Raw genomic sequence first — 21,012 nt, 5'->3', positions numbered from 1 at the left:
ATCGATCAATAAACAAATAGAGATAGCATATCATTTGACAGGATGACATGAGAAAGATACAGCCTCACTTCTGTGACATTCCTGCCAGAGATGCAATCCTGATCTAGTCACCATCAAACAAACTAAACTTGAAAACTATTCTAAAGGCAACCAATTAGTGGGTACTGGTGGTGTGGCATAGCAGGTAAAGCTGCTTCCTGCCACACCAGCATCCGATATGGGTGCCAGTCTGAGTCCCAGCTGCTCCATTTCTGATCCAGTTCCTTGCTAATGTGCATGGGAAAAACAGTGGAAGATGGCCCAAGTGCTTGAGCACCTGCCACCCACTGTAGGAGACCTGGATGAAATTCCTGGCTCCTGTTTTCTTTCTGTCCCAGTGCTGGCTGTTGCAGCCATTTGGGAAGTGAACCAATGGATAGAGGATCTCTCTTTCTGGCTTTCCCTCTCTCTCTTTGTAACTCTGACTTTCAAAATAAAAAAGAAATAGATCTTACAAAAAAAAAAAAAAACTGACCTGTGATTTTCAAATGTGTTGAACTTGTGGCTGACATGGCACAGCAAGTTAAGTCACCGCTTGCGATGAGAGCATTCCTGTCGAAGTGCTGATTTGAGCCCTGTCTGCTCTGCTTCCAGTCCAGCTAATGCACCTGAGAGAACCTTGGAAGATGACCCAAGTACATGATATTATTTGAGATAGCTGTTTAGAGCTTGGATTGCAGAGGAAACTGCAGTGAGGAGTCCTGAGATGTTGGGCTTGTGACTGTAAGAATCTCATGGTTGAGGTCTATCCTACTGCAGCATTTTGCTGAGTTCACTGCTAACAAACTCCCTGTGATTAATGCAACACTGTCAGCTGCTAGTACAGTAGCTTGCTGGGCAAAATTAATTGTTAATTTACAGGACATTTTGCTGAAAAAAGAAACTGTCCAGCCAACCAAAATGACTGTCACAAACTCCCTCTTAGTGATAATAGGTTGCCAATGTAATTACTTCTTTCTTTTTCATTGTCTTATTTAGCCTGTCTCATCAGCTGCACCTTCTGAGAGGTGTTGGCTTTTTTGTGTCGCAAATATGTTTCCACGGAACACTCTTTAGTATTTTCAAGAGCATCCTTGTAGAGGAATATCCTGTACATTGATTCCTGTCGGTTGTTCTAGACCTATTCTTCTCCCATTGTATTTTTCAGTCATTATTTCATTTGGTGAATGATCAAAAACATGCAATAATCCTTCCTTAAAAAGTTCTTTTCACCCTTTGTGTATAGTTGAATCTCTTTTCAAACACTTGGCTCCTTCCAATATAGCCATGTATAATTTGAGTTGATCTGATGTCTAAATAAGTCCCACTTGCTATTTTCTCACATTCAGTATCAGCTGTTGAATGTTAATCAAATCTCCTTTTTCCATCAAAACAATTCAGGTGTCTATAAGAGAGAAGGTGTCAGAGCTCCCAGTGCCTCCACTTCAGTGGATTACTGAAGGCCTGTGGTCGGGTTCAAGGAGCCAGATTCTCTTTAAACAAGAAATTGGGAAATGATGCTAGAGATTCAGGATTCCAAAATCTGGCCAGGGAATATAATGAAAGTGGGATATTGTTCTGGTTTCACCACTAATGATATTTCCTGATTGTAGGAGATGGACTATATACTAAGACTTCTCATCTTCTGACAAGTTATTCACACTGAATCCTGTCTTTTTTAAAAGATTCATTTATTGATTGATTTGAAAGGCAAAGATAGAGATCTTCCATCCGCTGATTCACTCCCCAAATGGCTGCAATGGAGCTGGGCTGATCTGAAGCCAGGAGTCTAGAGATTCTTCCAGGTTTCCTACGTGGGTGCAGGGGCCCAGGAACATGGGCCATCTTCTGCTGCTTTCCCAGGTGCATTAACAGGGAGCTGGATTTGAAATGGAGCAGTTAGGACATGAACCAGCACCCATAAGGGATGCCAGCATGGCAGGCGGGGGCTTTATCCCCTGCACCACAGCACCAGCCCCTGAATCCTGTTTATTTTAAGCAGTGTCTCTTGTCATCTGTTGACTAGTAATGTGCACATTTAATTTATTCTTTCTCTATGGTTCAGTTTAGCAAGGCAACTGCTGTGGGCTTTTGTTGCCAAACTGTGAGCCAGAAATGGCAACATGTGTTAGGAAGTGGACCCTATGTTAGGATGTAATTCCTTCGTGCCTCTTCTGTGTCAATTAAACGTAATATAATCATTTTCAATATTTTACAGTTTAACTCAACTATGATCATATAGACTTATATCTCTATATCTGCTTTGATTTCTCTTTTCTAGAAGCTTGGCCACTCTATGAGTGCAGTCACAGGACTCCTTTGAAATTCCTCTGTGCCTGTGCTCATCATGCTCCCGTCAGTGTTCTGAGTTTGGTGGTCGTGTTGTGGCTGCGGAGGAGAATATCCTTGTTTGTGAAAAGCACACACAAAAGTACCTGTGAATGATGGACCGGTTGCTGCACAAAATATTATTTGCACTGTACTTCCAGTTTTTTCCATGAGATTATGAGGAGGGGGACATAGAAATAAAGAAAAAGAACTATATGCAATCATACTTAGCTTTCTCCTGTAAGCCCTCTTAGGTGATCTATAAAAATGTTTCTCTATTCACTTGGCCCAGGAAATTCCACAAAATCATGCAAATTGTAGGTTCAAATTTGTGTGTTCAGTTCATAAACACCCATGAAACATAAGATCTACTTAGTATATACTAAGTAAAGATTTCAACAGTTTGCAACCAAACAGACACAAAAAGTATAAAATACTGTTTGAATACTAGTTTTACTGTATTCAAACAGTACTTTACTATATTCAGTTTTACTCTCTGTTGATTTAACAAATGACACTCTTATTTATGATGTCAGTAATCACTCGAGGCTCTTGTCATGAGTTGCCAAGGCTATGGAAGCCTCTTGAGTTCATCAACTCCGATCTTATTTAGACAAGGCCATAGTCAAAGTCGAAGTTCTCAACGGTAAAGGAAGACCTTTCTCTCTGTCTCTCTCTCTCACTATCCACTCTGCCTGTTAAAAAAAAAAAAAAATTGGAAGTTCTTTCCTCCCTTCAGAGAAAGGTACCTCCTTCCTTGATGGCCTGTTCTTTCCGCTGGGATCTCACTCACAGAGATCTTTCATTTAGGTCATTTTTTGTCACAGTGTCTTTGGCTTTCCATGCCTGAGAAACTCTCATGGGCTTGTTAGCCGGATCTGAATGCCTTAAGGGCTGATTCTGCAGCCAGAGTGCTGTTTAGGGCATTTGCCATTCTATGAGTCTGCTGTGTATCCCGCTTCCCATGTTGGATCATTCTCTTCTTTTTAATTCTATCAATTATTATTTGCAGACACTGGTCTTATTTATGTGATCCCTTTGATACTTAATCCTATATTTATGATCAATTATGAACTTAAAGTGATCACTGTAACTAGTAAGATGGCATTGGTACCTGCCAACTTAATGGGATTTGGAGTCCCATAGCCTGTTTCTAGTTTTACCATTAGGGGTAAGACATAGTGAGCATGTGCTGAACTGTACATCTCCTCCCTCTCTTACTCCCACTCTAATTTTTAACAGGGATCAACTTTCAATTGAATTTAAACACCTAAGAATAATTGTGTATTAATTAAATAGTTCAACCAATGGTATTAAGTAGAAAAAGAAAGTACTAAAAAGAATAAAATAGTAAGCTGTTCCTTGAGAATCAGGACAAGGGCTGATCAGTCATTGTTTCTCATAGTTCCAGTTTCACTTCTACAGGTTTCCTTTTTGGTGCTCAGTTAATAGCCCTACCACATGACCCAGCCATTTCACTCCTTGGAATTTACCCAAGAGAAATTAAATTGGCAAATAAAAGGGCCATATGCACCTCTATGTTTATTGCAGCTCGATTCACAATAGCTAAGGCGTGGAATCAACCAAAATGCCCATCAACAGAAGACTGGATAAAGAAATTATGGGAGATGTACTCTGTAGAATACTACACAGTGGTAAAAAAAAAAAAATGAAATCCGATCATTTGCAACAGAATGGAGGAATCTGGAAGATATCATGCTGAGTGAAATAAGCCAGTCCCAAAGGGACAAATATCATATGTTCTCCCTGGTCTGTGACAACTAACTGAGCACCTAAAATCATTCTTAATTAAAGGACATCAACAAAAATATACTAAGCAAAAGGAAAAATAAGCCAATTATACATGATCATTTTATAATTTCACATTTAATAGTCACTGCAAATGATTCTGCTCAGTATTTTAATCAGCAAGAGGTTCAGAAATATCAAGGTAATTTTCTCACAACATTCTGTTCTTGTGGTTTCATTTTCTTATTTTCCAGACTCATTTTTTCTTAGCTGGAAATAAAGAGAACTGGAATAAGAAGAAATCTTCTAATAGGAGAGAAAAAAGCATTTTAAGTGATTTCTCTTGAAAGTTTTATGTTTATTATTATCCTTTAGTTTTCCCCAAATGCTCATAAGCCAAAGATTTCATGTGTTATTTCTGTAATTTCATAGTTTCATTTAAATTATGCATTAAAAATGAATCTCCATCCTAAAACAATTGACATGATTAATTACCTACTAAATTTTTCATTTCACAAAAGACAGTGCTTTATGCTAACACTTACATGGTTAAGGGACTTTCAAGCCCCTGAGTTTTTTAAAGGTCTTGACCTTTAAGTCAGAAAGACATGTTTATGTCAACTCAGGAATCAAGCCAAAAATAGCTTCAATGTCATATTCCTATTGTAAATTCAATACTTCCTTCTAGGCTTTATTTTAAAACTGCAATTCATTCACAACTATATTTTCTTTTTTTTTCTTTTCAACTTTTATTTAATAAATATAAATTTCCAAAGTACAACTTTTGAATTATAGCGACTTTTTCCCCCATAACCTCCCTACCACCCACAACCATCTCATCTCCCACTCCCTCTCCTGTCCCATTCTTCATCAAGATTCATTTTCAATTATCTTTATATACAGAAGATCAACTTAGTATATACTAAGTAAAGATTTCAACAGTTTGCAACCAAACAGACACACAAAGTATAGAGCACTGTTTGAGTAGTAGTTTCACCATTAATTCTCATAGTACAATACACTAAGAGCAGACGTCCTACATGGGGAGCAGGTGCACAGTGAGTCCTACTGTTGATTTAGCAATCGACACTCTTATTTATGATGTCAGTAATCACCCGAGGCTCTTGTCATGAGCCGCACAACTATATTTTCAAGAAATTAAATTGGAAAAATTGATGCCATTTACACTGAGTAATATATGTGTAAGAATTAAGGGCATCAATAATTAGCACTTGCTTATTTAAGTGCATATTTTAATGTACAAAGTGCTTTGCCATTTTTGTAAAATTCAAAATAAATTTTAAAACCCTTTGAATTAAATATTTGTGATGATTTTATTTCTGTAGCTTTTTATTATATAAGCTGATTAAGAGAAACATTTTGTAGAAAAACAATGCATTAAATAAATACCTTACTAATAAAGCAGATATCCTATGACTATACATGACAATATTTTTATTTTCACATATTGTTTATAAACTGTGTATACATTTATCTATAATTGTGAAAATTATACATACACATGTATCTATCAGTCTTTCTATTTATAGCTAGTCTATTTGTTCCTAGGGCTACTGTAACAAAATACCACTGACAAAGATGCTTTAAAGCAATATAATTGTCTGCCTTTTTAATTCTTAAAGCTAGCAGTCCAAAATTAAACTGCTGGCAAGACCTCTCTCTTCAGTGCTAGGAGAGAATCCTTCCTCGTCTCTTTCTCTCTATTGGTGTTTTCCAGCTATCCTTGGTGTTCTTTATCTTGTATCACTTCTGACTGCTTCTGATGTCACATGGCATTCTTGTCTGTGCGTCTGCTTCCCTTCTGGACATGACTGTGTGTCCAGATTTCCCTTTTCTTATAAAGACACAAGTCATTGAATTTGGTCACACTCTAATCTGTGTCTCTTCTTACTAACATTTTCCAAATAGTGCCTAATTTCTGATTAATATCACATCATGAGATATCAAGTACATAGTAATTTTGAAAGACAATATCCTTCACTGTAATGATGGTAAGTATTTCTTCCATATATCAATGATAATTATTGTATAATAATAATTATGTTGGCCATATATATACAAAATGAAAATAATGTATAATAAATACATGATGAAAATCTAAAATTAATCTTAAAATCCATAATAAAAATTTATATAAAATTCTATTTTCAGGTCCTGAGACAATCTGCTGAATTTCTCTGATGCAGTGGAACAGGCTTTGTGATCAGATCCAAAGTTGTAGAATTGCCTGTGATCTCAACAAAGCTACTTGCTTATTTAAGTGCAGAAAATTCTTGAAAATACTCTTCTCACCCTTTGATTCTTATCTGCTTATACTATTCAAGATAATTGCATATCAGTCCATTAATCCAAGTTTAGTAGACTACCTATTTTTAAATTATTAGATCTAATTTACTGTCATAAGTTTTGTGAATTGAATACACAATATACACCTCCCGTGTACTTGTTATTACTGTCTTCCTGCCTAACTCTACCTAAAAAAGTCAGTATTTTTCACATATTAATTTATAGCTGTGATCATTATAAGTACTCTGTTTTTATATATGATCCTACTAGTACACTTCAATATAAATAACAATTTAATTCAGACCCCACTGTAAAAACAATAACAACATATTTCAATGTATTGTGTTCAAAAGAGTGTTAGAATTCTGCTGACTGGATTCTCTAGCCTGAAGTCTTCAGTAAATCACTTCCCTTGAGTGACCCCTATTTCTTCCTGTGTAAATGTAAACTGCCTTACAGGGTTGTAAGATGCTTGAGATTAAGGCCAGGTGCATATGATACATAGCACAGTGTTAGGAACACAAAGGATTGTTGCTCAGGGTAATTATGACTTGTTTAAGTGTGCTTTTCTGTGGTGAGAAAGGAAAATGATATCAGACTCTTTTGCAGGTAGAGATCCCCTTGAGATTTAAATTCAATCAGCAAGAGGACTGTATCTGTAATTGGGAACATAGATTTAAGACAGATATCACACATTTAACTTTTCTGGAAAGCATTGTCAGAAAAGTGGTGTGTGTGTGCATGCACAGTTACATTGTTAGAATTCCCAGCCATGATGTGTTAGTCTTATGATAGCGATTTGCCAGCTTCCTATGCCAGGTGCTACAGTTCTGTACATTAACATATACAGTAGTTGAAACATGGTGATAAAGGATGAGATAGACAAGCTTGCAGGGTTCTTTGAAGGCATACAGAAAAAACAGTACAATCTTAAAATTTCAGTTAAAAAATGGGAGAAAGACTTTTTAAATACAAATAAACAAATTTTGAAACAATAACAAAACTGAAATAACATATAGATGTTTAGAGCTGCAAAATTAATTCTAAAGTTGAGTTGATTATATCTAAAATATTTAGATATAAATGCTTGTGAAGCTAATAAAAATTTTTATTATATTCAGTGACTTCCAAATATAAAAGAAAGGTATTGTTGTAATTTGTGATGGTAAAATCAGTTACTTGAGGTGGCTCTTGTAGCTAAAATGTATATGAATACATAAATCAAATTCTTTCCTCCTTCAAATTTTTGTGGGAAGATATTTAAAACTCATTCAGTATAAGAATTTTGCTGTTATGATTTATTTTTGGTTCTCAAGTATAACAGCCAGTTTCTAAAATTATCACAATATTTCAGAGCATGTTCTAAAGACTATCAATCTGCAAGGATCAGTCAAAATATCCCCCCAATCAGTCAAAAGTGCAAATACATTTTATGAATTCTCAAGAGTAAATTACATCCTTCATAACTAGATCCTTATTTCTAGTAATCTACTCATTGAATTTAAGATTACCAAAATGTGGTATTTGGAAATTATTTTTTAACTTCTATATCATTCCCAAAAGGATTGTCCTTGGACTGAAGCATCATCTGCATCGTAAGTGGCATTTGTCAAAGCTAATTCTTTGCTCTTAATTGATGTATAATATTTGTACAAATTTATGGATACAATATGATGTTTTGAAACATGTAAAGTCTTTTGTCATCCACAGTTATATATGATTTGCTGCTCATAAAACTAAAGGGTTGTTGGATCTGTTTTTAGCTGTCCTCCTATAGGTTCCTATGGACTTTTCCCAGCCACCTCTATTGTATTCAGTACTTTGGGATGGCTCTGTAAACAGTTGAAGCCAATAATGTATTAACAGTACCAACTGAGAGAAAGTACGGTTAACTGAGGTTACTAAAAACAAAAAGCAATTCAAATCAATTTGCAATCTACAAAAAGAGTTAAAGATTTTAAAAGCTATTATTAAAATTGCTATATTGGTCTATTATGTTATGTTATATGTGTGTACATATTGTATGTCCACATGGGAAAATTTAATTAAGAGTTTTATTTTAATTGGCTTATAGATAAGATTGTCCATAAATTTAAGCTGCTAAAATTAATCAAAGATACATTTTAATTCGTGTGACCTGAATCTGTGTATCATATGTTTTAAACTTGTTGGTAGAAAGAAACTAAAAACATTTTAGATGTTTGTGCTCAAGTTTACTGGTTAAACAAACTACACCATGTTAGATATTGATATCCCTCTCCCTCTTCCTTTCCCTCTCCCTCTTCTTCTCCCTCTCCCTCTCCCTCTCATGTTTCCAAATATATGATTCTTAAAATTTATAGAAGGCATTGGACCTTCTGGTAAATGTTTTTGTAAGTTGTTATCTAATGGTTGAAACTGTTTGCTAAGTATTCATGTGATATTGCTATTGTCAGCAAGCGATCTAGGACTTGCTCCCTCATTTCTCTATTCTAAGCCCAACTTGTTCTTTCATTTCTCTATTCTCTTCAAGGTAGGAAACAAATTCTATTATGAAGGAATCTGTAGGACGCACAATTTAATCTTTAGACCTTATAAAAGAGATGGCTAACATTTTTCTGTAATAGCATAGCCAAAATAAGAACTTAAATAATAATCTCATAGCTAGATTTACTTCGCCATCAGCGAAGTATACAGTAAGTAGAAAAAACCTCCCTTTCAGACCAAAGGGAAAGAAAGTTTTAAAGTGAGAATATAATTTTCCTCATAGATATTGTCTACCTTAGAAAAACTACTACAGAACATGCCTATGACTATAGACTTGTAGTTCAGGCCACCGAAGATTAGAGATGGGACTTAGGCACTCCCTTGATTTGCATCCTCTGGTCTGCTTTAACACAAACCAGGAGGAAAAGAAAGCTAGGCATCAGAAGCAATGGGTGGCAGGCCTATTAATGGCTGATCTGTACAGTGATGTGCCCTCAAGGAGACCCAACAGGCCAGTCCACTGCAGTGGCTTTCAATGTGGTAAGCCTGGGCTTCAGCAGAAGTCAGCTTGTGAAGAGCCCTGGCAGCTCTGCCAAGAGTTGGATCGCTAGAAATGGACCTGCCCAGGAGTAGAAGGATGCCCAGGTCAGAGCCACAGATCTTATTGGCTCTAAGCTGAAAAGCCCTTCACTCAGCCCAGCTTCCAAAGTGACCACTGCAGCTGAGGGTCTGGTCAAGTAGGGTCAGCAACATTGCAGGCAGAACTGTAAATTTCTTCTTAGAGATGCCACCTGCCTTTACCTGGCCAGCTCTCCTCCCAGGCTAGCTAAGTAATGAAAGTCAACAGAGTGCCTTCCCCTAGGAGGTTCACACCTCCCTTAGGATGTACCCCATGTGAAGAGATAGATAGGACTGGGCCTCTTAACTTACAAGGCCTAAAGCCCACCAGATTATTATCAAGCCCCTTCTGTCAGGTTCTATTTGCCTCTCAATCAGAAAACTTAATTGTAGCTTAGACAGCACCTTTCTTAGCTCCTCTAATAATGACTCTGTCCTTTGTTCTAGACCCTGTCTAGCGTACTTGGGCCTCATTCCTTCATAATCATAACCTCTACTCTACCACCAATGGCTCTACTCCCAAACTATGTGTACTGATGATTCTCTTCCCCACTTAATGCTGTATAATTTTTCAGACCTGGTTAATGCCACTCTTAGGATCATTGGTTACTATCCTCTCCCTGTCTTTTATGACCTTGTCTAAATATGATCAGAGTCGGCGAACTCAGAAGGCTTCCATAGCCTTGGCAACTCATGACGACAGCCTAGGGTGGTTACTGGCGCCATAAACTAGAGTGTCAATTTGTTGGGTCAACAACAGGAGTCACTGTGCACTTGCTCCTCATGTGGGATCTCTGTTCTTAATGTGCTGTACATTGTGATTTAATGCTATAACTAGTACTCAAACAGTATGTTTCACTTTGTGTTTCTATGCGGGTACAAACTGTTGAAATCTTTACTTAATATATACTAAATTGATCTTCTGTATATAAAGATAATTGAAAATAAATCTTTTTTTCATTTATTAAACTTTTATTTAATGAATATAAATTTCCAAAGTACAGCTTATGGGTTACAATGGCTTCCCCCCTCCCATAACTTCCCTCCCACCCACAACCCTCCCCTTTCCTGCTCCCTCTCTCCTTCCATTCACATCAAGATTCATTTTCAATTTTCTTTATATACAGAAGATCAGTTTAGTATATATTAGGTAACGATTTCAACAGTTTGCCCCCATATAGCAACACAAAGTGAAAAAAATACTGTTGGAATACTAGTTATAGCATTAAATAACAGTGTACAGCACATTAAGGACAGAGATCCTACATGATATTTTTTTAATGTGAATGGAAGGGGAGAGCGAGCGGGAGAGGGGAGGGTTGCAGGTGGGAGGGAAGTTATTGGGGGGAAGCCATAAGCTGTACATTGGAAATTTATATTCATTAAATAAAAGTTAAAAAAAAAAGAAACATGTATACAGCCTGAATTCATCAAATTTGGGTAATTAACATATTTGTCACCTCACTTATTATTTTGGTGGTGGAACATTTAAAATACTCTTCTAGTTATTTGGAAATAAATGCCATATTATTTAAAGAACACCAAATCTTATTGAGCCTCCCTAAATGTAACTTTGTACCCATTGGCCAACTTCTTCCCATCCTGTTCTTCCTTCTCCCCAGCCTGTGGTTATCAACATTCTATTTTCTACTCCTATGAGATAAATGTTTTTGGATTCTAAATTTGGGTGAGATCCTGTAGTATTTGTCTTTCTGTGTTTGGTGGTCTAAGAACTATTAATGGTTGCATTCTTGCATATCAGAGGAAAGTGATACATTGAAAGTAACAACAGACTCTAGTTCTATTTTCTTGAACAGGAAGATGATTTTTCTCTAAGAATGTGCATAAGGATACTGTTTTAGAAAGAAAGCAATGCTTTGAAAGAAGAAATATGGAATTTATTATGCTATTTTCTCATGTAATAATTGACTGCTGGCACAGATATTCTAGACTCATTGGGTTTAATTGACCACATTCTTTTATTTATTATAAACCACAAATTTTTAATGAGAGTAATGGGATCTAGAATCAAATGAATAACCTTCACTCTCATCTTCAGACAAGTTTCCTGTCTGCTAGATCTGATGGTTTATTAATGAATAAAAAATTCCAACTGATTTGAATAACTGTTCCCTCTGATCAATCAGAAAATGAAACAGAAGCAAGCACACACATACACACACAATTAAATGATAGATGGGTCTTTAATATTTTTTCCTTTCCTTTTGTTTGGAATTGTAAATGATTGACCCATCAGGTTTCATCTGAAACTTAAGTTTTGGCTATTTTTATTCTGGATTATGTAGCTCTGAAAATGGGTGGAATATTTTTGCTTATGTATTGGAAGAATCACTATCATTAAAATGTCTATACAGACTCAGTGTAGTCCTTATCAAAATACCAATGGTACTTTTAGAATTAGAAAAAAATCCTAGAATTCATAAGGAATTGTAAAAGACCCAGAAAATTAAAAAGTGATCATGAATAAGAAAAAAACCAAGCTGAAGGCATCACAGTACCTGATTTAAATCATACTACAAAGCTATAGTAGTTAAAACAGCTTGGTACTGTCATAAAATCCAATACATAGATCAATGAAACAGAATAGAGAACTCAGAGTTAATCCACATACATACAGTCAACTGATTTTTGACAAAAGTGCTCAGAACATACAGTGGAGTAAGGATAATCTCTTCAACAAATTATGCTGGCAAAATGGATCAAAGACCTAAATTTAAGACCTGAGACTGTGAAGCTGTTGGGTGAAAATGTAGGGGAAAAGCTCCAAGATATTGGTGTAGAGGATGACTTCTTAGACAAGACCCCCAAAACAAAAGCAAGACTAAGCCAATGGGACTGTATCAAACTCTTCAGTACAGCAAAGGGAGCAATCAATAGAGTGAGAAGACATCCAACAGAATGGGAAAAATATTTGCAAACCACCTATCTTACAAGAGATTAATATCCTGAATATATCACCAACTTAAAAAAACTCAACAACAAAAGAACAACCAATCCAGTTGTGAAATGGGCAAAGCACTTCAACGGACAGTTCTCAAAAGAAAAAATACAAGTGGCCAACAAATAGATGAAAAAAATGCTCCATATCACTATCCATCAGGAAAATGCAAATCAAGACTGCAATGAGATATCATCTCACCCCTGTCAGAATGGCTAAAATACAAAACAGAAAGTTACAAATGCTGATGAGGAAGTGGACAAAGGGGAACATTTGTACACTGTCAGTAGGAATGTAATTAATGTAACCACTTTGGAAAGCTGTGGAGATTTCTTTAAAAGCTGGAAATCCAGTCTGGAAAGCCAATCCCAAAGAGACAAGTATCATTTGTTTTCTCTGATCAGCGACAACTGAGCACCAAAGGGGAAACCTGTTGAAGTGAAATGGACACTATAAGAAACAATGACCTGATCAGCTCTTGTCCTGACTCTAGATGTACAATGTAATACTTTATCCTTTTTAGTATTTGTTGTTGTTGTTATTGTTGTTGATGTTCTAGTACTAGTGGTTGAACTCTGTAATTAACACACAATTATTCTTAGGTGTTTAAATTTTAACTGAAAAGTGATCCCTGTTAAATTTAAGAGTGGAAAAAGAGAGGGAGGAGATGCACAATTTGGGACATGCTCAATCGGACTTGCCCCAAATGGTGGAGATAGAAATTTGCCAGGGGATTCGAACACAATCCCATCAAGGTGGCATGTACCAATACCATCTCACTAGTCCAAGTGATCAATTTCAGTTCACAATTGATGGCTCTGATAGGTCTAAGAGTCAAAGGGATCACACAAACAAGACAAGTGTCTGCTAATACTAACTGATAGAATCAAAAAGGGAGAGAAAGATCCAACATGGGAAGTGGGATACACAGCAGACTCATAGAATGGCAGATGTCCTAAACAACACTCTGGCCTCAGAATCAGCCCTTAAGGCATTCGGATCTGGCTGAAGAGCCCATGAGAGTATTGTAGGCATGGAAAGCCAAGATACCATGGAAAAGAAAAAAAAGAAAAAGAAGAAGACCTAAATGAAAGATCTCTGTGAGTGAGATCCCAGTGGAAAGAACGGGGCCATCAAAGAAGGAGGTACCTTTCTCTGAAGGGAGGAGAGAACTTCCACTTTGACTGTAACCCTATCGGAATAAGATCAAAGTCAGCGAACTCTAAAGGCTTCCATAGCCCTGGCAACTCATGACTAGAGCCTAGGGAGATTACTGACGCCATGAACAGGAGTGTCAAATTGTTAAGTCAGCAACAGAAGTCACTGTGTACTTACGTCCCATGTGGGATCTGTCCTTAATATGTTGGCTAATGTGCAGTGATGCTACAACTAGTACTGAAACAGTATTTTTATACTTTGTGTTTCTGCGTGGGTACAAACTGATGAGATCTTTACTAATTATATACTGAATCGATGTTCTGTATATAAAGATAATTGGAAATGAAAAAAAAAAACCCTGATGTTAAATTGGAAATGGCATAGAAAATTAATTAATAAATCAATTGGCAATCTACAAAAAGAGTTAAAGATTTTAAAAGCTATTATTAAAATTGCTATATTGGTCTATTATGCTATGTTATATGTGTGTACATATTGTATGTCCACATGGGGAAATTTTATTAAGAGTTTTATTTTAAATGCCTTATAGATGAGATTGTCCATAAATTTAAGCTGCTAAAATCAATCAAAGATACATTTTAATTTGTGTGACCTGAATCTGTGTATCATATGTTTTAAACTTGTTGGTAGAAAGAAACTAAAAACATTTTAGATGGTTGTGCTTAAGTTTACTGGTTAAACAAACTACACCATGTTAGATATTTAAGAGGTGTTTTCAAATACATGATTCTTAAAATTTATAGAAGGCATTGGACCTTCTGGTAAATGTTTTCTTAAGTTGTTATCTAATGGTTGAAACGGTTTGCTAAGTATTCATGTAATATTGCTATTGTCAGCAAGCGATCTAGGACTTGCTCCCTCATTTCTCTATTCTAAGCCCAACTTGTTCTTTCATTTCTCTATTCTCTTCAAGGTAGGAAACTAATTCTATTATGAAGGAATCTGTAGGATGCACAATTTAATCTTTAGACCTTATAAAAGAGATGGCTAACATTTTTCTGTAATAGCATAGCCAAAATAAGAACTTAAATAATAATCTCATAGCTAGATTCACTTCGCCATCAGCGAAGTATACAGTAAGTAGAAAAAACCTCCCTTTCAGACCAAAGGGAAAGAAAGTTTTAAAGTGAGAACATAATTTTCCTCATGGGCATTGTCTACCTTAGAAAAACTACTACAGAACATGCCTGTGACTATAGACTTGTAGGTCAGGCCACCGAAGATTAGAGATGGGACTTGGGCACTCCCTTGACTTGCATCCTCTGGTCTGCTTGAACACAAACCAGGAGGAAAAGAAAGCTTGGCATCAGAAGCAATGGGTGGCAGGCCTATTAATGGCTGATCTGTACAGTGATGTGCCCTCAAGGAGACCCAACAGGCCAGTCCACTGCAGTGGCTTTCAATGTGGTAAGCCTGGGCTTCAGCAGAAGTCAGCTTGTGAAGAGCCCTGGCAGCTCTGCCAAGAGTTGGATCACTGGAAATGGACCTGCCCTGGAGTCGAAGGATGCCCAGGTCAGAGCCACAGATCTTATTGGCTCTAAGCTGAAAAGCCCTTCACTCAGCCCAACTTCCAAAGTGACCACTGCAGCTGAGGTATGGTCAAGTAGGGTCAGCAACATTGCAGGCAGAACTGTAAATTTCTTGTTAGAGATGCCACCTGCCTTTACCTGGCCAGCTCTCCTCCCAGGCCAGCCAAGTAATGAAAGTCAACAGAGTGCCTTCCCCTAGGAGGTTCACACCTCCCTTAGGATATACCCCATGTGAAGAGATAGATAGGTCTGGGCCTCTTAACTTACAAGGCCTAAAGCCCAACAGATTATTATCAAGCCCCTTCTATCAGGTTCCATTTGCCTCTCAATCAGAAAACTTAATTGTAGCTTAGACAGCACCTTTCTTAGCTCCTCTAATAATGACTCTGTCCTTTGTTCTAGACCCTGTCTAGCACACTTGGGCCTCATTCCTTCATAATCATAACCTCTACTCTACCACCAATGGCTCTACTCCCAACCTGTGTGTACTGATGGTCCTCTTCCCCACTTAATGCTGTATAATTGTTCAAACCTGGTAAATGCCACTCTTAGGATCATTGGTTACTATCCTCACTCTGTCTTTTATGACCTTGTCTAAATATGATCAGAGTCGGCAAACTTGGAAGGCTTCCATAGCCTTGACAACTCATGACGACAGCCTAGGGTGGTTACTGGCGCCATAAACTGGAGTGTCAATTTGTTGGGTCAACAAGAAGAGCCACTGTGCACTTGCTCCTCATGTGGGATCTCTGTCCTTAATGTGCTGTACATTTTGATTTAATGCTATAACTAGTACTCAAACAGTATGTTTCACTTTGTGTTTCTATGTGGGTGCAAACTGTTGAAATCTTTATACTAAATTGATCTTCTGTATATAAAGAGAATTGAAAATGAATCTTGATGCAAATGGAAGGGGAGAGGGAGTGGGAGAGGGGAGGGTTGTGGGTGGGAGGGAAGTTATGGGAGGGGGAAGCCAAAAAAAAAAAATATTATGTAGGATCTCTGTCTTTAATGTGCTGTACACTCTTATTGAATGCTATAACTAGTACTCCAACAGTATTTTTTTTTTCACTTTGTGTTGCTATATGGGGGCAAACTGTTGAAATCGTTACCTAATATATACTAAACTGATCTTCTGTATATAAAGAGAATTGAAAATGAATCTTGATATGATTGGAAGGGGAGAGGGAGCAGGAAAGGGGAGGGTTGTAGGTGGGAGGGAAGTTTTGGGAGGGGGAAGCCATTGTAACCCATAAGCTGTACTTTGGAAATTTATATTCATTAAATAAAAGTTTAATAATAATAAAAAAATAAAAGCTGGAAATCAACTTGCCATATGATCCAGCAATCCCACCACTGGGTATATACCCAAAAGACTTGAACAAATGAATCAAAGAGATACCTGTGCCACCATGTTCACAATTTCCAAAATCTGGAACCAACCAAGCTGTCCATCATCAGATGAATGAAGAAAATGTGGTATGGGTTTGTGTGTGTGAATGTGTGTATATATGTGTGTGTGTGTGTATATATATATATATATATATATACTTACAATGGAATATTGTTCAGTTATAAAAATAATGAAATTCTACCATTTGCAACAAAATGGATACAACTGAAGGACATCATGTTGACTGAAATAAGGTGAACTCAGAAAGACAAATATTGCATGTTCTCCTTTATATATAGGAGCTAAAATATAAAAAAAAAAACAAAAAAGGGAAAAAAACAAAAGAAAGAAAAAAGGGAAAGAAATGTCTGTGTGTATCAGTATTGCTGCAAATAAAATTTTCTAATAGTTTGTTGTATAGCTTTTTTAAACTACTGGTTAAAAATGTTATTCTACTATAGTTTTAATGATCGGTGATTACTTTAAAATTTACTTTTCATGGGTGAAATGGTCATTTTTCCATCTGATTATTATTTACAGCCATTGTCTACATTTTCAGTAAACTAGGGTCTTTTTGCTTACTTGTTATAATTCTTATTTGGAGAATTATTAAGGCTTTTTACTGTAATGTAAATTTAAAATATGTTATCTCAGAAACTAAAGAGAGAGAGAGAGAGAAAGGGAGAAGGAAAGAGGAAGGGAGGAGGGAGGGATAAAGGAAATATCATTAAGTACTTAGAATTGTATCTACACATCACACTGAATCTATTAAAACTAATTATAATTAAAATTAGAAAAATGAAAAGGACAATCTTTATTTCTAAATTTCACAGAAAAAAAAAAATGAGTCACAGCGAAAGGTTATTCAGGCCTGAGATGTCACCTTCATGTCTTACAAGGGCCACCTTTGCATGTATTTAAGCTTTCTTTGATCTTTACAGCACTTTGCCTAACCACCTTCTAACCAAGATTTTAATTAGGCATCTTGGAAGCCCTAGCTTGTAAGCAGTTCCACTCAGTTAATTTAAGTGAGGTTCTAAATATTCACAAGTGTCTATGCTTTTCTTAATTGTGTTAAATTTTTTAAAAAGCATGAAAATAGGCATCAACAAACTACTGTTGCTGTCCCTTACAGTGCCCAGTTTGTGACCTTGAATTCTCCTTATCTATAAAGATAATCCATTCTTTTCTCCTTTGTCACTTACACTTGCAAAGTTGTATTAATGTGTTCCCTAATTTTAGACATATATTCACTTTTACAATGTATTCACTTTTACAATGTATTCACTCAAGCTTATTTTATGGAAAATATTAATTTAATATATTGCTTAATTTGAACTGCTATTTCACTTTACTTGTTAATATCTGACAATGAGCTGTATTTTCTTCTGAATAACTAAGTCATGCTTTAGTGTTATGGCTATACTAGCTTTGTAAAAACAACAAAATGATTTTAATAGGTTTTATATTTTACATTTGGTGCTCTAATTAGTGCTATAAATAATGATGCCATCAGTTGTAATGTTTTAACTGTTGAATCATTTATATCTATATTCACTATCTTTTCACTAAATCTTTTATCAAAAATAGGGCTTGGAAAGAAATTTCTGGATTGTTTGTGTTTTTAATTATGTAAGTGGAAAGGTATGGTATTTGAATGTATACATTACTAAAAATCATAATACAGTTCACATCTAATATCTAATAAATCCTGAATGACATTTTTCAGAGGAGTGTAATCTTAAAGAATTTTTCTGATATGATTACTATTTTAATTTCACTGCTTAAAAATTTTTATTTAATAAGATACCTTTTTATATAGGCGAAAATGTCAGATAAATGTCATCTAGGCAGCTACTTTAGCAGTAATGATGTCTTATTTTGAACTCTATGAAAATTAGGAAGAATTTCTCTTTCTTAGTTTAAGCATCACATTCATTATTTTTAGTGAGAATATTGAATACATTCTTCTTTCTAGCAATGATCTCAAGCAATTATATCATCATGATTTAATTGTGTTCCTTATTCAACACCTAATATATGTGCTTGTGAAACGAGAATTTTTCGTTCACAGTTTCTATTCAAATCAGCCAAGCCGTAGACACTCATTCTGCTTTACAAAACCCAAATCCTTGGACTCAAGAAATTCTGTGATTATTATTTGAATCATGATTCCATCATGGTGTTGATTGCAACAACTGCAGGTAATGAGGCTGATGTTGTGATGCAGTGGGTTAAGTTGCTATTTATGACATTGGCATCTCATATTTGATTGCTGGTTTGCATCCAGCCTCCCCCACTTATGATCCAATTCCCTACTAATACACCCGAGAAAGCAGCAGAAGTGCCCCAAGTGCTTCCTGAGCTGCTGCCACCAATGTGGGAAACTGGGTTCTTCTTTTGAAGGCTGAATTTTGGGAAACATATATTTAGAATAAAATAGAAGCACAATTAGAAATATAAATACAGTTACAGGTATATGTCATGCAAATCAAACCAAAAAAATTGCAAAAATGCAATTAAAGCTAACTCAAAGAAGCCAAAAGCATACAAATTGGGGACCAATTAGTGAAGAAATCAGCACATAAGTATGTTATAGAAAATTGATATTTTAGGTGTTTATGCAAAAGAGATTAAATGATTGTTACAAAGAGCTGTGTAAGAAGCAAGGAAAGAATAAAACCAATAAGATGAGGCTGATGTTTAGGATAGTGGTTAACCATAAGTGGTTAAGAGGCCTGCATCCCACTTCAAAGTACTTGATTTTGAACTCAATCCAGGTCTCTTAACGTGTTTGGAAGGAATGCAGTTATTTGAATCATCATCATTGCCTCCAAGATTCTGCCTTAGCAGGAATCTGGAGTCAGAAGCTGGAGTTAAGCTCAAGTGCTTGGAACCTGGTTGCCCAGATAAGTGACCCAGAATGAGTTTCTGGCTCCTAGCTTCAGCCTAATCTAGCCAAGCTATTCTGGGCTTTTGGAAGGTGAACCAGAAGATGGAAGATCTCTCTCTCTCTCTCTCTCTCTCTCTCTCTGTGTGTGTGTGTGTGTGTCTCTCTCTCCTTGTCACTCTGCCTTTCAAGCATATAAATATAAATTTTAAAAATTTAAGAAACAGAAAATATGGAAACAGAAAAAATCAGAATCAGTTTTCAAATTTTCATATACACCTGCTTTAATGCAAAGCATTTTCCTGTACATGCTTTTCTTTAAAAGAAATAAATAGTTTTATAAATATTATTTTCATATCAGGAGAGATTCATAGAGATAAATAGCATACCCCAATATCATATCACAGCAAGCAGTGAATTTGGGTTTTAAATCTAGTGTTGTCTGGCTATCCTGTTGGTTTGCCTCTTGGAGAGTTCTGAGTTTTCCTGTGTCAGAAAACTCTGTTGTGTTTCCTATCATATCATAATTGCTTTCGTCCCCATCTTCCATCCCTTGATTTTGGTTTGTATTATGTTAATCAGATGCCACCCACTTTTCATCATGAGAAGTTCCCTTGATGAGAAACAGAACCATAAAGTTAGGCCTATACAATTGCCATCACAGAGCTTTCAAAGGATTAAAATTGCAAGACTCCAGTAGACCTGTTGCCATTTTGAATGATGGCTGTGCATCCCTAGTAGCACTGAGAATTGAGGACGCTAAGTACTTCAGATCACTTGCACGTTAGTTTTTCACTAAAACCAGTGGTTGAAGCAGTGTTAACTTTTATCTTCTGTTAATAGTTTAATTTATCCACTACATAATTGGATTTTAATTATTCGTGTGTGATTGGGCATGCAACCAGCCCTGGAAATGCTGAGTAACAAAATACTCTTCTTGGCCATGTCACAGTTAATGGCTACTCTGCTCTTCCAATTTTCTAAATCATCTTTTACATCATTTGCTCTTAACCTCATTGTGGTCTCAATTAGAACCCTACCCTTATTTCCACACCAACCTCAACATACTGACTTTATGTGAATGTTTGTATGTGAATTGAATGGCATATTCAAAAATTCTCTCTCAATTCAATTTGCTGCTTTCAAATATCAAGTCTTCTTTAGTCTTGACCATTATTTCAAGCTAGCTCTGACATGGGGTACTTTCCTACGATGCTTCTGAATTACCCAACCCATCTTTCTAAAAGCCATACACTTGTAAGAGAGGAGAAGGCATCTTTTTGTGGTGATTATTTACAATCATAACACCATATAGTTTTTTTAAGAATTTATTTATTTATTTATTTGACAGGTAGAGTTATAGACAATGAGAGAAACAGACAGAGAGTAAGGTCTTCCTCCCCTTGGTTTACTCCCCAGATGGCTGCAATGGCCAGAGCTATGCCAATTTAAAGCCAGGAGCCAGGTGCTTCTTCCTGGTCTCCCATGCAGGTGCAGGGGCCCAATCACTTGGGCCATCCTCCACTGCCCTCCCGGGTCACAGCAACCGGGACTAGAACCCAGTGCCCACATAGGA

At 36.3% G+C, this 21,012-nt stretch overlaps 1 pseudogene; it reads right to left on the bottom strand.

Moving 5' to 3' along the window:
* Positions 1–946: 946 nt before the first annotated feature.
* Positions 947–19,986, bottom strand: LOC133762873 (tyrosine-protein phosphatase non-receptor type 2-like; annotated as a pseudogene).
* Between the last annotated feature and the right edge of the window lie 1,026 nt (positions 19,987–21,012).

The sequence above is a fragment of the Lepus europaeus genome, chromosome 1, assembly GCF_033115175.1.
Source record: "Lepus europaeus isolate LE1 chromosome 1, mLepTim1.pri, whole genome shotgun sequence".
Taxonomy (NCBI): Eukaryota; Metazoa; Chordata; class Mammalia; order Lagomorpha; family Leporidae; genus Lepus; species Lepus europaeus.
This window is presented reverse-complemented; position numbering and strand designations above follow the sequence as displayed.